The sequence below is a fragment of the Bubalus kerabau genome, chromosome 13 (genome assembly GCF_029407905.1).
Source record: "Bubalus kerabau isolate K-KA32 ecotype Philippines breed swamp buffalo chromosome 13, PCC_UOA_SB_1v2, whole genome shotgun sequence".
NCBI classification, from domain to species: domain Eukaryota; kingdom Metazoa; phylum Chordata; class Mammalia; order Artiodactyla; family Bovidae; genus Bubalus; species Bubalus kerabau.
Window position 1 is genome coordinate 72,104,106 of NC_073636.1, and position 13,452 is coordinate 72,117,557.

The window sequence follows — 13,452 nt, forward strand, 5'->3', positions numbered from 1 at the left end:
CACCAGTCATAATGGATTAGGGCCTATCCTAATAACCTCATCTTCTCATGGTTATTTCTTCAAAGATCCTATTTCCAAAAGGTAACATTCTGAGGTCCTGAGGGTTAGGACTTTGACCTATAGTCTTCTGGAGACAATTCAATCCATAACAGCCTTTTTCATCTTGAATGATGGCAGCATCAGACAATTTGGCATTAATTTTGGCTCTAATGTCAATGTTTCTAATTTTTCATAGCAAATGATGACATAAGCTTTAGGTTTAGAAAAGCTTTGGGCTTTTTTGTTGCTGTTGTTTTTTTTAATTTTTGCATTGAAAGTACTCATCTCTCAGTTTCTAGTTGACCAAAGCATTTAGTGTATTGAGTTTCTTGTTCAACCAAAATGGGTGTTATATTTTTCTCAAAAGCCTTTTTGAGACTCCTGGACTAATCATTCTATGGTGATGTATCAGTGTGACATATATCACTGCATTTCCTGATACTGAATTTTCCCAGTATTTCTAGGATAAATCCTGTTGCATTAGTGCTACATTATTCCTTTAAAACTCTATTGAAGTGAATTCGAGAGCTTTCATTTTGTTGTTTCATTTTGATGGTTGCATCCATCTTCATTTGTGACACTACCCTATATATTCCCTTGACAAATTTCACAACCAGGATTGCTGCTACTTTTTCAGAAAACAGATTTGTGAATCCACCCTAGGTGAACCTCTGCAATCTAATCACATCATTGTATCTCCTAGGAATCACTCTGAGTATGAGGTAAAAGGAGGGTTACCTTTTCCTGCTCCCAGCCTGGTACAATCTTCTGTCACATCAATTCATTTTAAGGAAGGCAGGATGATTTGTTACCTGTGCTTAAAACCCCTTCTTCCTCTGAAGCCTAGCCTGTTGCACATATTTGCATGAATCAACCATAAAAGGACAATACCACCAGTCTCCATGGATCCTGGGACCCTTAGAATCCAGTTCAAAAGGCAATTGTGGAATACCACTCAGCAATGAAAAGGAACAAACTAATGATTCACACAACAACATGGGCAAGTATCGGATGCGTTATGTTAATTGAAAGAAGCTAGATTCACAAAGCTACATAATGCATGTTTCCATTTATCCGACATTCTAGAAAAGTCATGTACGGGTGCAAAACCTGCCACCCCAACATATGTCTCTTTGGCATGAGGACTGTTAGGCTGATTATTTTTAATAAAATGAAGACTTGTGGGACTACAACATCCTGTAACAAACCATAATGGAAAACTTTGAAAAAGAATATACATGCAATATATATAGTATACATAAATCAACTATACTTCAGTAAAAATAGATAAAAAAAGAAATTAAAAAGACTCTGGCGCTTTCCTGGTGGCTCAGTAGTAAAAATCTTCCTGCGCACGCAGGAGACATATGTTTGATCCCTGATCCAGGAATATCCCATGAAACACAGAGCAACTAAGCCCGTGGGCCACAACTATTGAGGCTGTGCTCTCGAGCCCGAGAGCCACAATTATTGAGCCCATGTGCGGCAACTAATGAAGCCCACGTGCCCCAGAGCTCACGCTTCTGAATAAGAGAAGCCACTGAAATGAGAAACCCATTCACCACCACTAGAGAAAAGCCCACACAGCAATGAAAATTCAGACATAAAGAAAGAAAATTACTTTTTAAAAAAGACTCAGGAAGTCTTTTTACTTCCCCCTTAATACTTTGGCCACCTGATGCAGAGAACTGACTCATTTGAAAAGACCCTGATGCTGGGAAAGATTGAGGGCAGGAGGAGAAGGGGACGACGGAGGATGAGATGGTTGGATGGCATCACCGACACAATGGGCATAGGTTTGGTGGATTCTGGGAGTTGGTGATGGACAGGGAGGCCTGGCGTGCTGCGGTTCATGGGGTCGCAGAGTCAGACACGACTGAGCAACTGAACTGAACTGAACTAACTACTTATAATGTTTAGATAAAGAGCCTACTTCTAGAACAGGCCTATCACCAGAGATGTCTGGAAGGATCTGGCCAGGTTCAGTGGGGGAAAGCTGGCAGGGCCTAGAGGATCAGAGTCCATTCCATGTCCCATCAATGCTGCAGGGCCAGCAAGCCTTTGTCTACCAAACTTTTGCTTTTCCACCTCCAGGTAAACGACCTTCCTGCCCTTTCACTCAAATCACTCCCCCAACACCGCTTTGTCTTTGGCTGAGGACAGTATCTAAGGTGATGGCTTCAGACATTTCAGTGAGTTACTCAGTTTTCCTGAGTCTCCCCTTGTATATATGTTACTAAACTTCTGTTTGATTTCCCTGATTAATCTGTCTCGTGTCAATTTATGTCTTAGGCCAGCCAGAAGAACCCACAAGTGCAGAGGATTTATCTTTCTCCCCAACAGTCAAAACTACAGAAGTGCAAACAGATCAGCCGTTACTAGGAGTGGAGGGTGAGGGAAGGGTGTGTCCACAAAGGGGCAGTATAAGGAAATTTGGGCAATAATGGGAAAAATATATTAATACCACATAAGGGGTATGCGGATACAAGTGTAAATTAAAAATGGCCACAGGTGATACTTACTGAAGCCGGTGATGAGAGTTCATTACATTATTCTGTGGTACACGTTTGAGGTCTTAAAAAACATACACTTAAAACCACAAGCACATAGGCCGAATGTGCGTGCTACTGGGGCTTCGGAAACATAGCCTTAGGGTCCCCCTCTCCAACTCCAATCATACAAGCCCTGAGCCCTCCCTAAATGGCCTGCTTCACGAGTGTGCTATCCAATGACTTAATAAGTCAAGAGATAGGGAGGAAAAGAGAGAAGCAATTAAGGACAGAGGCAGCCCAAACTGTGGCCCATCGAAGGGAAATGGCTATGCTGATGATTTTGCTAATGTCTTACGGTCAGAGCCCAGAGAAAATCACTCCCAGGATGACAGCCTTTGCCATTTTAGGGCCTCCCTGGGAGTTCAACCGCAATGTTCAATGTGCTTCAAAATCTGAGCTTCTATTAAAAAGTTTATGGCAGGGCTAAGAACCCCCACCTCCCCCTGCAGGACTCAGGCCTGGCCCAGCTACATGTAAGGGCTGTGGGTCTCTTCCCTGACAGCAGATCTCGGCACTCACTTGAGGACCCTCTGCAAGCTGCCTTCTGCATTAGCTGTTTCACCTCCCACTTCCAGGTTCCTACACAGGCCTGGCTGCCCCCAGGATGTGGGTGCATCCTCACGGTGGGGGTCCAGATTGGCCCACGCGCTCTGTTGCGGGCAGTGCCGAATGCTGTGTCACTTGGCTACCATGATGTTTTAGCAGGAGGCAGCTGCCTGAAGAGGACCCCTCCCAATACGACGTCTACAGCTTTACTGCAGGAGACAGATAAATTGCTGTTGCTTTTAAAAGCCATTTCCCTCACTAGGAGCGACTTGTAACCAAAGGAAAATCTCCGAAAAGTTAAACAATTAGCCAGTGGAATCGCATTGCTTCCTACCTGCCCATCAATCGCAAATGGAGGAGAACTCTCATATGCTTGGGAGCTTTGCCAGGGGAGGCAGGTACCACTCTCCCCACTTTATGGATAAGGAAACTGCCTCTGGAAGCCATCTAGCTAATAAAGAACAAGCCTGACGTTTGAAGCTGGTTGGGGTGGGTGGGTGTGGTTGGGCGTGGTGAGTGGGAATGGTTCTCTCTCTTCTTTCATCCTCCCGGAGTGGAGGGAACTACCCATCTGATTGGTAAGCCGGCCATTCCTTGGGCTACATTTCACTACCGGGCCGTCACGTGTCTCAGGGGTAGCATCTCTTTGTGTCTACAGCCCCTGCCTACCTGAGCTCAGGTGTCAAGTCCTCCACCCTGCTTTGGTCTCCCACTTCATTCCTCCTCCCAGTTCAGGTGCAGTAAGCCCACCTGGGCAGGGTGCAGCACCATCCTTCTCTTTCCCAAGGACCAGCAGTGAGAATTAAGCCAGTGCTGCCCATTCATGTGACAGGGTGAGCGGTGAGTCGCGACAGAGCACGGGTGACGATGCTGAGGTTCACCTGGGCCCTGCGTTCCTGGAGAGCAGTGAGGGGTAAGAAATCTACCTTTCTGTGGTCGGGAATCTGCTTAGTACAAAAGACCCACCCCTTCTCTACGTGGCTAAGACTTGAGATGTCCCCTCCGTACACCTATGACAAAGCCACATAGATCTCCTCTATTATTTCTGAAATTATTTATCTCCCCTGACCAACACGGACAAAACACGCACTAACTCACCTCTTTCATCCCCGTAGGGCCCTTCTGAGGATCGGTTGATGGCAAAACAAACAAACAAAAACCCTAAAAACACTTCCGGCTCCCGTGACAGATCAGGCCACCGGCTCACCCACCCATCACAACCTGTTCGCCCCCTCACAAAAGCCCTTCTCCACGAACTGCAAACGTTCCTCTTGACAAGCTCCTCGCTCCTGTCCAACTTGCAGTTGTTTCTTTGACATTGTTTTCGGAAGGATGGAAGGTGAAACCTAACTCCCGCTTGAGGCTTAAACACAGTTTACCAGGCATGTGGCAACAAGGGGTTAGAAAACCCGCTCAGATGAAAGGAACTGGCACTTGCTTCTCGGTCTGCCTGCATGTGCTCTGCTGGAATCCTGGGTTGGCTGCCCCAAAATGTACTGCAATAGCATAATGGTTGTTTTTAAGATTTTTTTTTTTTATGAACCATTTTTAAAGTCATTATTGAATGTGTTACAATGTTGCTTCTGTCTTTATGTTTTGTTTTTTGTTTTTGTTTTGACCATGAGGCATATGGAATCTCAGCTGCCCCATCAGGGATTGAACCTGAACCACCCTCTGCATTGGTAAATGAAGCCTTAACCACTGGACCACCAGGGAAGTTCCAGTTATTTTGAATTAAAGTTATTTAAGAGTTGGCCAGTGTAAGAGGAACACCCTGACGCTCCCTCTGTCTCCCTGAAAGCAGGAAATAAATCTCTCCTGCGAAAGGTTCACTCCCTCTCCCCCCACCACACCCACCCAACCCTGGCATCTGGAGGTAGAAAGACACCCTTATAGACAGAGCTAGAACTTGGGCCTAGAAGTGGATATAAAAACACTGTCACTTTTTTTTTTTTTTGTACAAATGGTTATTATATGTGTTCAACTTTTTACTTCTTTAACTTACTACCCCAAGTCCAAACTCTGTTTTGATTCTTCACTAATTGAGCACCCACCACCAAATTTGTTTGTCCTGCCAGTTCCTCCCAAATGCATTGTTTCTTTGTCTACAAGTATAAAAGTTGCCTGCTGTGGCCACTTTGAAGGTCCCGTTTCTATGAGACCTCCAGGTGCATGAATTAAAACTTGTTCTTCTCATGTGAAATCTGTCTTCTGTCAATTTTATTATGAGCCCAGGCACAAGAACTCAGGAGGGGTCAAGGAGGAAATTTCCAGATGTCTGACAACTCCAGCAGTTGGACTTCTGAGGAACGGTGAACAAGAATCTCCACTCTGTCCCGTCTCCCTCTTCTGTCCTCTTCCTGCTCCTGACCAGCAGGGGAGGCCCTCTCAGCTCACACCACACCACCATGCTCCTCCCAAAACAGTAAAACAGATTTCCCAAGGCAAGGGACATCAGCACCTCTGACTTCTCAGGCACTCAAGAATGATGCTGGAGACGAAGTAGGCACGTGAAAGCTGATGCATCCATCTCTTGTGTATTAAATCAAACACTTCTGGAGAAGTGTTCTCCTTTGTAAGCTGCTGGGGTACCCATCATCTCTCCAGCCCCTTCAGTGCTAGGGTCCCCCCAAAAAAGACATCAGGGCACACCCTCTGATTTGGCCTATCAGCTGAGAAAACAAACAGCACGTCTTTAGAAACACAACTGCTGGGGGCATTGGGCTGCAGGAAAGCTCTATAGCCAAGGGTGGCTGAGCCCCACCATCTGAGATCCCTTTGAGGACTGAACGTTGATCTACAGACATACAACAGTGGGTTTATGGGAACAGTGCTCAAAGGCAGGAGGGTTATAGCTGGTCTATGGGCTGCAGCAGAGACCAGCAGCTACAGAGGACCAAGATCAGAGGGCCAAGTTCTGAACTGTTTTGAAAAGCAGGTGCTGGGGACTTCCCTGTGGTCCAGTCTGGTTAAGACTTAACCTTCCAATGCAGGGAGTGAGGGTTCAATCCCTGGTCAGAGAGCTAAGATCCTATATACCTCACGGCCAAAACATAAACAATACTGTAACAAATTCAATGAAGACTTTAAAAAATGGTCCACATTAAAAAGAAAAGATGGGGGATTGACATGTACATACTGCCATATTTAAAATGAGTAACCAACAAGGAGCTACTGTATAGCACAAGGAACTGTTCAATGTTATGTGGGAGCACGGATGGGAGGGGAGTTTGGGGGAGAAAGGATACATGTACACGCAAGGGTGAGTCCCTTCACTATTCAGCTGAAGCTATCACAGCACTGTTAATTGGCTATACCCCAATTAAAAAAAAAAACAACACGGTTTATATGTGATTCTAATCGGGTAAGAAGTAGACTCAGATCCATGAAACATTTTGCAGTCCATACTACGTGCCAATCCCTGGGCTAATTGTTTTTACCCATATGATCTCATTAAATCCTCCTCCCATCAAAAAGATGAATAAATAAAAGCATTTGATTTAAAATCACAGAGACTGACTACTGAAATAGACCAGATAGATCTTGGATTTCCACCATGAAATGCAGAAGGCCCTCCTCACCCACTCATCTGCATAGTTACTTCCTTTTGTTCTGTCCTTGAGCCTAGTTCAAGGGACCCTAAACTCCAGCGTGCGTAAGAATTACTCGACCAAACACACTTTATCACGGGGGCCTGAAGGGATTTTTCCAAGGGTAGTCTTGACAGTATGCAAGTCCCAATTTATCTGCTGACTTCAAGACCCAATCCTCACTGAGGATTCCCGTCCACTGAGTTCCAGTTTACGATCATCACAGAAGCGGAAGTGCAGCATGCACAGGTACTGGCAGAGCACTCAGCATTCAGAAATGTCCCAGGTGATCAAAAACATGAACAGAAGCTCTCGGGCTGTCTCTGTCACTGGCAATTTAAGGATGAATAAAGTGAGTGAGTTGAGTCAGAGACAGGGAACAAAATGTAAGTGAATGGATTAACAAATTGTGGTAGATCCTTGCCATGGAAGACTACTCAGCATGAAATATTAATACACTCAATGAGATGGATGACACTCACAAACAGGAGACTTAAGTGAAAGTCAAGCGCGAATAACTATACCATATCACTCCTTTTAGATAAAACTGTAGAAACAGAAAAGCTATAGTATCAAAACACAGAAAAGTGGTTTCCTGGGGCAAGGAGTTGGGGCACATGTCAGGAGGCAAAGAGGGGGATGGCAAGGGAGGAGGGCTTCTTGAGGTGAGGGAATGACTCTGTATCTCAATGGGATGGTGGCTATATAATTGTATACAGTGACCAAAGTTCACTATCAGTTCAGTTGCTCAGTCATGTACAATTCTTTGCAACCCCATGGACTGCAGCACGCCAGGCTTCCCTGTCCATCACCAACTCCCGGAGCTTACTCAAACTCATGTCCATCGGGTCAGTGATGCCATCCAACCATCTCTGTCACCCTCTTCTCCTCCTGCCTTCAATATTTCCCAGCATCAGGTTCTTTTCCCTGATGTACTATGATGTAAATTCACTATGATGTACACTAAAAATTTTATAGCCTGGAAACTGTATCTTAATGCATTTTTTTTAAAAGAGGAGGGGGAAAAACTCATAATCCTCCCACATGAAAAGATTAGAGAACCTGATCCCAAACAAAATGATTTACCAGTATGGGTCAGAAGCTCATACAAAGCAGAATCAGATTCTTCCCTTCAGATTTCTCCTCTCTTATTTGTGGAAGAAGAAAAGAAAGAAAGAAAAAAGAAAATGTGAGAGGTGCATTTGAATCTTTCATATCAGGGTGGTAATCAGTGCAGAGAAGTGGGTAATGAGTTCTACCAAGAGTGTTTAATTAAACTGAGCAATCATTAAACTGGATTTAAGAGTGCTTGTGTTTGCAAAACAACAAAATATTTACAGCATTTTGTTCATCCCCTTCATTAGTCTCCGACTCCGCAGGAAATATGGAGGTTGGGAACAGGTCCTAATGAGATCATGCAAATTTTAACTACCGAGGTTACAGTGGAAAAAGAGACAGCATGGGAAAATGCTCATGATGAAATGTTAAGTGAGAAAGTCAAGGTATCAAAATGATCCTGCACTAACATTCAGTTCAGTTCAGTTCAGTCACTCAGTTGTGTCTGACTCTTTGCGACCCCATGAATCGCAGCACGCCAGCCCTCCCTGTCCATCACCAACTCCCGGAGTTCACTCAGACTCATGTCCATCGAGTCGGTGATGCCATCCAGCCATCTCATCCTCTGTCGTCCCCTTCTCCTCCTGCCCTCAATCCCTCCCAGCATCAGAGTCTTTTCCAATGAGTCAACTCTTCGCATGAGGTGGCCAAAGTACTGGAGTTTCAGCTTTAGCATCATTCCTTCCAAAGAAATCCCAGGGCTGATCTCCTTCAGAATGGACTGGTTGTTAAAAAATATATAACCATGGTGAAGGAAGGGGGCTCAAAATTAAAATATATTCTAATATTGCTGGTACAAGGGAGCTGGGTCTAGGGAATGATTTTCATCTTCTCCATTTCCCAAAATTTCTTTAGTATTTTTTTTCTTTCAGTAAAAACCAAAACAACAATAAAAAGGAATTGTTTAGTAGATTCAAATGTATTGCCATAGAAAGAAGCTTATGTAATATTGCATTAACTCAAGTTATGTAAAAAATACAGTCCGATTTATGTAACAATATGCATGTTGTCTATATATCTATGGATCCATGAGTTAAAGATCACAAAAAGATGTTACACAGAAAGATATTAAATCAATAAAAATTTAAAAATAAAAAACTATCACAAGCATGAAAGGGCACACATCTTCACTATCTCTTTGCTCCCCCAGGAACAAGACAAAACTGGAAAGAGTTCTGTCTAGCTACTGCATCCCATCTAATGGCATTGTACCTATATCTGGTACCCACTCCAATGAGGCTCTTACTGTCCCCAGGACAGTGAAACCACATTCCCCAAGGTTATCCATGACCCCCATGTTGCTGAATCCAAAGGCTGCTGAATCTCAAACCTCATCAACCGGCCCTGTGAGCAGTACCTACTCAGTTGAATATTCCCTTGACTTCTCTCCAAATTCTAGACACTCTTCTCGCTTGCCCTCCCCACCTCACTTTTCTCAGCCTCCAGGCCAGACTCTGTCCCTCTTCCAGATCTCTAGATGTTGCAGCACTCAGGGTCAGTCCTTGAGTTTCTTCTCTTTTCCCTGTTTCCTTGAGGATCTCAATCCAGGCCCATGACTTGAAATACCATCCACACACTGACTACTCCCGGTTTTACATCTCTACTCTAGACCTGTTCCCGGGACTCTGAGACTTGTGTGTAACTGCCTGACACACATGGGTGACCAACAGATACGTCAAGCCCACATGTTTAAAGTTAGTACCCGCCCCCCAGACCTGTTCCTCAGAGCCTCCCCTGGTGTCTCATCACCTCTCATGGATCCCCTTTGTCATGTCTACACCGCCAGGAGTTGCTTCATGGAATTTTCTCCAGTTACACACCTTTGAGTAGAGTTCCATTTTCCTGCAGAGCCACTGACTAAAACATCATGACATCCCTGAAAAAGAGAGTTCCTTCCCTGTCACCACCCGTCTCACAATCCTCACCTCAGCGCCCCCTTACCCGAGGGTCACCCAAACTCACAGTGGCATTTAATGCCTTTGTGTCATTGTCTTTGTAGACAAGTCAAGCCTAGGCCACCCTTCCCCCACTGTCTTCCCACCCTTGGAGATGTCCTTCAAGTATCCAGGCTTCCCCAGGACAGCCCTCTCTGACCACCCACCCACCCACCCACTGCTGGGGTGGTATCCCACCCTGTGATTCCCTACACCTCACTCATGGCTATTTTGATGCCAAACCATGACTTCAGGAGAACCAGTCAAACCTGTAACAGCCCCTACACCTGGGGACTATACCTGACATCAAAACTTTAGAAGGTCACTTCCAGGGATTTCTGGGTCCACAGGAAACATAAATGCACAAAGTTACCGATCAAGTAACAGAGAAAGGCAGGAATACTTCAGCAAACCAAAGAACACAGCACCTATCTAAAGGAATCTGGAAGCAATTTTTAAAGAACACGATGTACTCAGAAGAATTCATGCCCATGCAATGAGCAGAGCTTATGGTCCATGAATTTGCCATCTCTAAACCAAATGACATCCAAAGTCCCTAAATGTGCGAGACCATGGAGATTAATACCGAATGAAGGCCTCCTGACAGACAGAAAATGTCTGCACGTAACTTCTCAGGTGACAGATGGGCAGACAAGGTCCACACATCACCGTCTAGGTGACAACACGCTTTTCACAAATCTCTTCTCAGTCTATCTTCTAACAGTCCCAGGAGGCAAGTTCTTATTATCCCCATTTTGCTTTTGAGAAAACTGAAGCCTGGAGAGGGCAGATGATTTAACAAGGTCACACAAGGAGGTCCTGAAAGAGCCAGCAACCCTGGCACCATTCCCTGGTCCAGTGCGCACTGCTGGACTGGAGGACACTTCTCAGGCTGAGGGACACCCAGGGCTGCCTTGGGTCGGCAGAGCCCAGAGCTGCAACGCCCATCCATCTCAAGCTGGATGGTGCATCCAGATTCAGGCTTTGAATCCACAAAAGAATTCTCATTAACACCACTTTAAATCTTCCTTTTAACCCTTCAATTTTTTTTTTTTTTTTTTCAATGAAAACCTATGCTGCAAAGCCCTGGGAGACCCCTGGGGTTGAAACAGCACACAACTAGCAAAGGAAGGCCATGGTATTTGCATGTAAAACAGCCTTCTATTCTGGTAAAAGCAACAGCCGTGGTCTGATACACAGGGTATGCAGTGTTCGCTAGCATCTGAAGCCACATTTTGGGGAAAAAAAAATTTTTTTTTGATGCCCAAAAGCATACCTACAGGAGCAAACCTAGCAAGAAGAACCAAACTTGTCCTAAACCCCATACAAACATCTCAACATCTTTGCCAGAATAGCTTAAGCATAAATGAAATAGCTTTGAATTACATCCCCAAGATGAAGAAAATTGAGCTCACAGAAAATAGCTAATGCGGGCAAAGAACATCACAGCTGGTAATTGCTTGAGCCTCACCCCAATCCTGAAAAACAATTGCTGCTCACCTCGCTTTACAGATAAGGAAATGGGGTTTTAAGAGGTTAGGTGAGTTGCCAGGCCGAGTGAAGATACGGACACGGGTTGTTGAATTCACAAATCTGTGCTCTTTCCACCTCACCGGTGATTCTCAAACTTTATTGGCCACATGAATCTCCTGGGAGCTTGTTCAATGCAGATTCCTAGCCTGTGCTCCAGAATTCTCATTCAATAGTTCAAGAGTGAAACCAAAGCCTCCCAGGGGAATCCAATGCAGGTGGTTCCTTGGCCATAATTTGGGAATCACTGTGGCCATATTGTGGTGCCTCTCAGCAGAGAAAAACACCCTCCACAATGAAGAAAATCCAAAAAATGAGAATCCATAAGCCCGTTGATAAATCCATGCCAGGTCCATAAGCCGAGTCTCTGCAGCAGCGCTGACGTCTAAGAAAGCCTCCTAAACACTTCCACGCCTCCAGCACCAACTCCAACAGACGCTAGTACACCTGTACTAATATTTAGCTAATGCTTTTTAATGACTCACTTTTTCTTAACTTACTTTAAAAAGAAACTCTGTATCAGTACCAAAAATAGAAACCCATTCTCATTGACCATAAACATATCATGAGGCTAAAAGCAAAATTAATAGAAACCCTAAAATAGTAAGTAAATGTTGGTTGGATACTGTTACTCACCTAGGTTTTCCATTCTGAAAGATGCTTTCTTCTAGATAAAAATGGGCACTAGTAAGTGTTACTAGGTCAGGCTGTTACTGATACCCCTAAACTGAGATGTTCTCCTTGCAGAGGAGGGATAGTATAAGAAATGAATAGCTTGCTCTGTGTAATTCAGTGCTCTCCAACGCCCATTCCACACATTACCTAAAACTTCACAAACCATCACGTGCCATAATCTGGTTGTCACTGTCCTAAGGTTTCAGATTGGAAGGTAAATTAGAATTACCTGGAAAATCACAGCAGGCTTTGGTTTCTGATTCAGTCAGTTTGGGGGTGCTTGTGTGCTTAGTCACTCAGTCATGTCTGATTCTTTGCAACCCCATGGACTGTAGCCCGCCAGGCTCCTCTGTCCACGGGGATTCTCCAGGCAAGAATACTGGAGTGGGTTGCCATGCCCTCCTCCAGGGGATCTTCCCAACCCAGGGATCGAACCCAGTTCCCCCACATTGCAGGCAGACTCTTTAACAACTGAGCCACCAGGGAATGCTTATCTATGGGGTGAAAAATCACTAAATGAAAAGATAATAGTTTTCTGTGATATTATCCCAAGTGAATGGAGCCTATACCTAAGGGAAATATTCTTGTGTTGCCTCTTTAAACAAGCTTCACTTTAATTCTGGACAGAAAATTTTGCTTCATATATTAAAATTGATACATAACATTAAAATTTCCATGAGACAATTTAATCATCCCACTGAAAAATCCTCTCATATTACCTTTTCTCCCTGTTCGCTTACAAGAAGTTTTTCCTTGATTCATGAGGAGGAAAAAAGGCTTAAAAACACATGCTCTTACTCCAAACAGGCTGGCAAATTTCAGTAGTTCACAATCCTTGTATTTGTCATTTATATTTCCATGTAGCAAATTGCATTCTTCATTACACAATTAACTTCCTCACATACAAAAGGATTAAAATTCTCTTATTTGTATCTTTAAGGTAAAATTGGTTGGGGGTTTGGGGGTGGAGCTTGGTAACTAGAATTTCTTTCAAGTTCCCAGATGATGCTGCTGCCTTTGATCTAGGGACCCCACTTTAGGGAGGACAGAGCAGCTGAGGAAGGGAAGGCTTAATTCTCAGTTTTTCCAAACTCCAATGAGTGGTTGTCAATTGCATGTGAGTACCAGGTACTTGTAATTTCTATAGCCTCTTTATAGATTCCAAACATCAGACAACCTGTTGTCCCAAAGCTTTCAATTACTTGACTCCAATACTCTTCCAGAAGCCTCCTCTAAGGGGGAACTAGACTCCACCAGCTACAGCTTTCAGATCGGCTATCTCGGTTCGTGGTAATTCATGGTGGGCAGGGGACAGAAAGTCTGGCTAGGTGTTGCCTGCTGACTCCCTTGACTGCATCAGCAGACGGGGCTAGCCTGTGAACCTGACCTCCAGCAGGCCACACACCTCCTTCAGACCCTGTTGTCTCCATGATGTGACTTTTGTACCTGTCCGAGGGACCATCTCTAGTC

The 13,452-nt window shown here is 44.5% G+C and overlaps 1 protein-coding gene and 1 long non-coding RNA gene across 5 annotated transcripts in view; one reads left to right on the forward strand and one right to left on the reverse strand.

Moving 5' to 3' along the window:
* Nucleotides 1–13,452, reverse strand: part of PTPRT (protein tyrosine phosphatase receptor type T) — a 1,142,536-nt gene that overhangs the window by 853,765 nt on the left and 275,319 nt on the right. The window lies entirely within an intron of this gene.
* On the forward strand, nt 2,611–4,924 carry LOC129625957 (uncharacterized). Of its 3 annotated transcripts, none has more exons than XR_008701672.1 (3): nt 2,611–3,535; nt 3,868–4,050; nt 4,253–4,924. It is a non-coding gene; the product is annotated as an uncharacterized LOC129625957 (long non-coding RNA). The 3 variants fall into 3 exon arrangements; XR_008701673.1 differs by lacking the exon at nt 2,611–3,535 and adding an exon at nt 3,562–3,715; XR_008701671.1 differs by lacking the exon at nt 2,611–3,535 and having other exon boundaries at nt 3,562–4,050.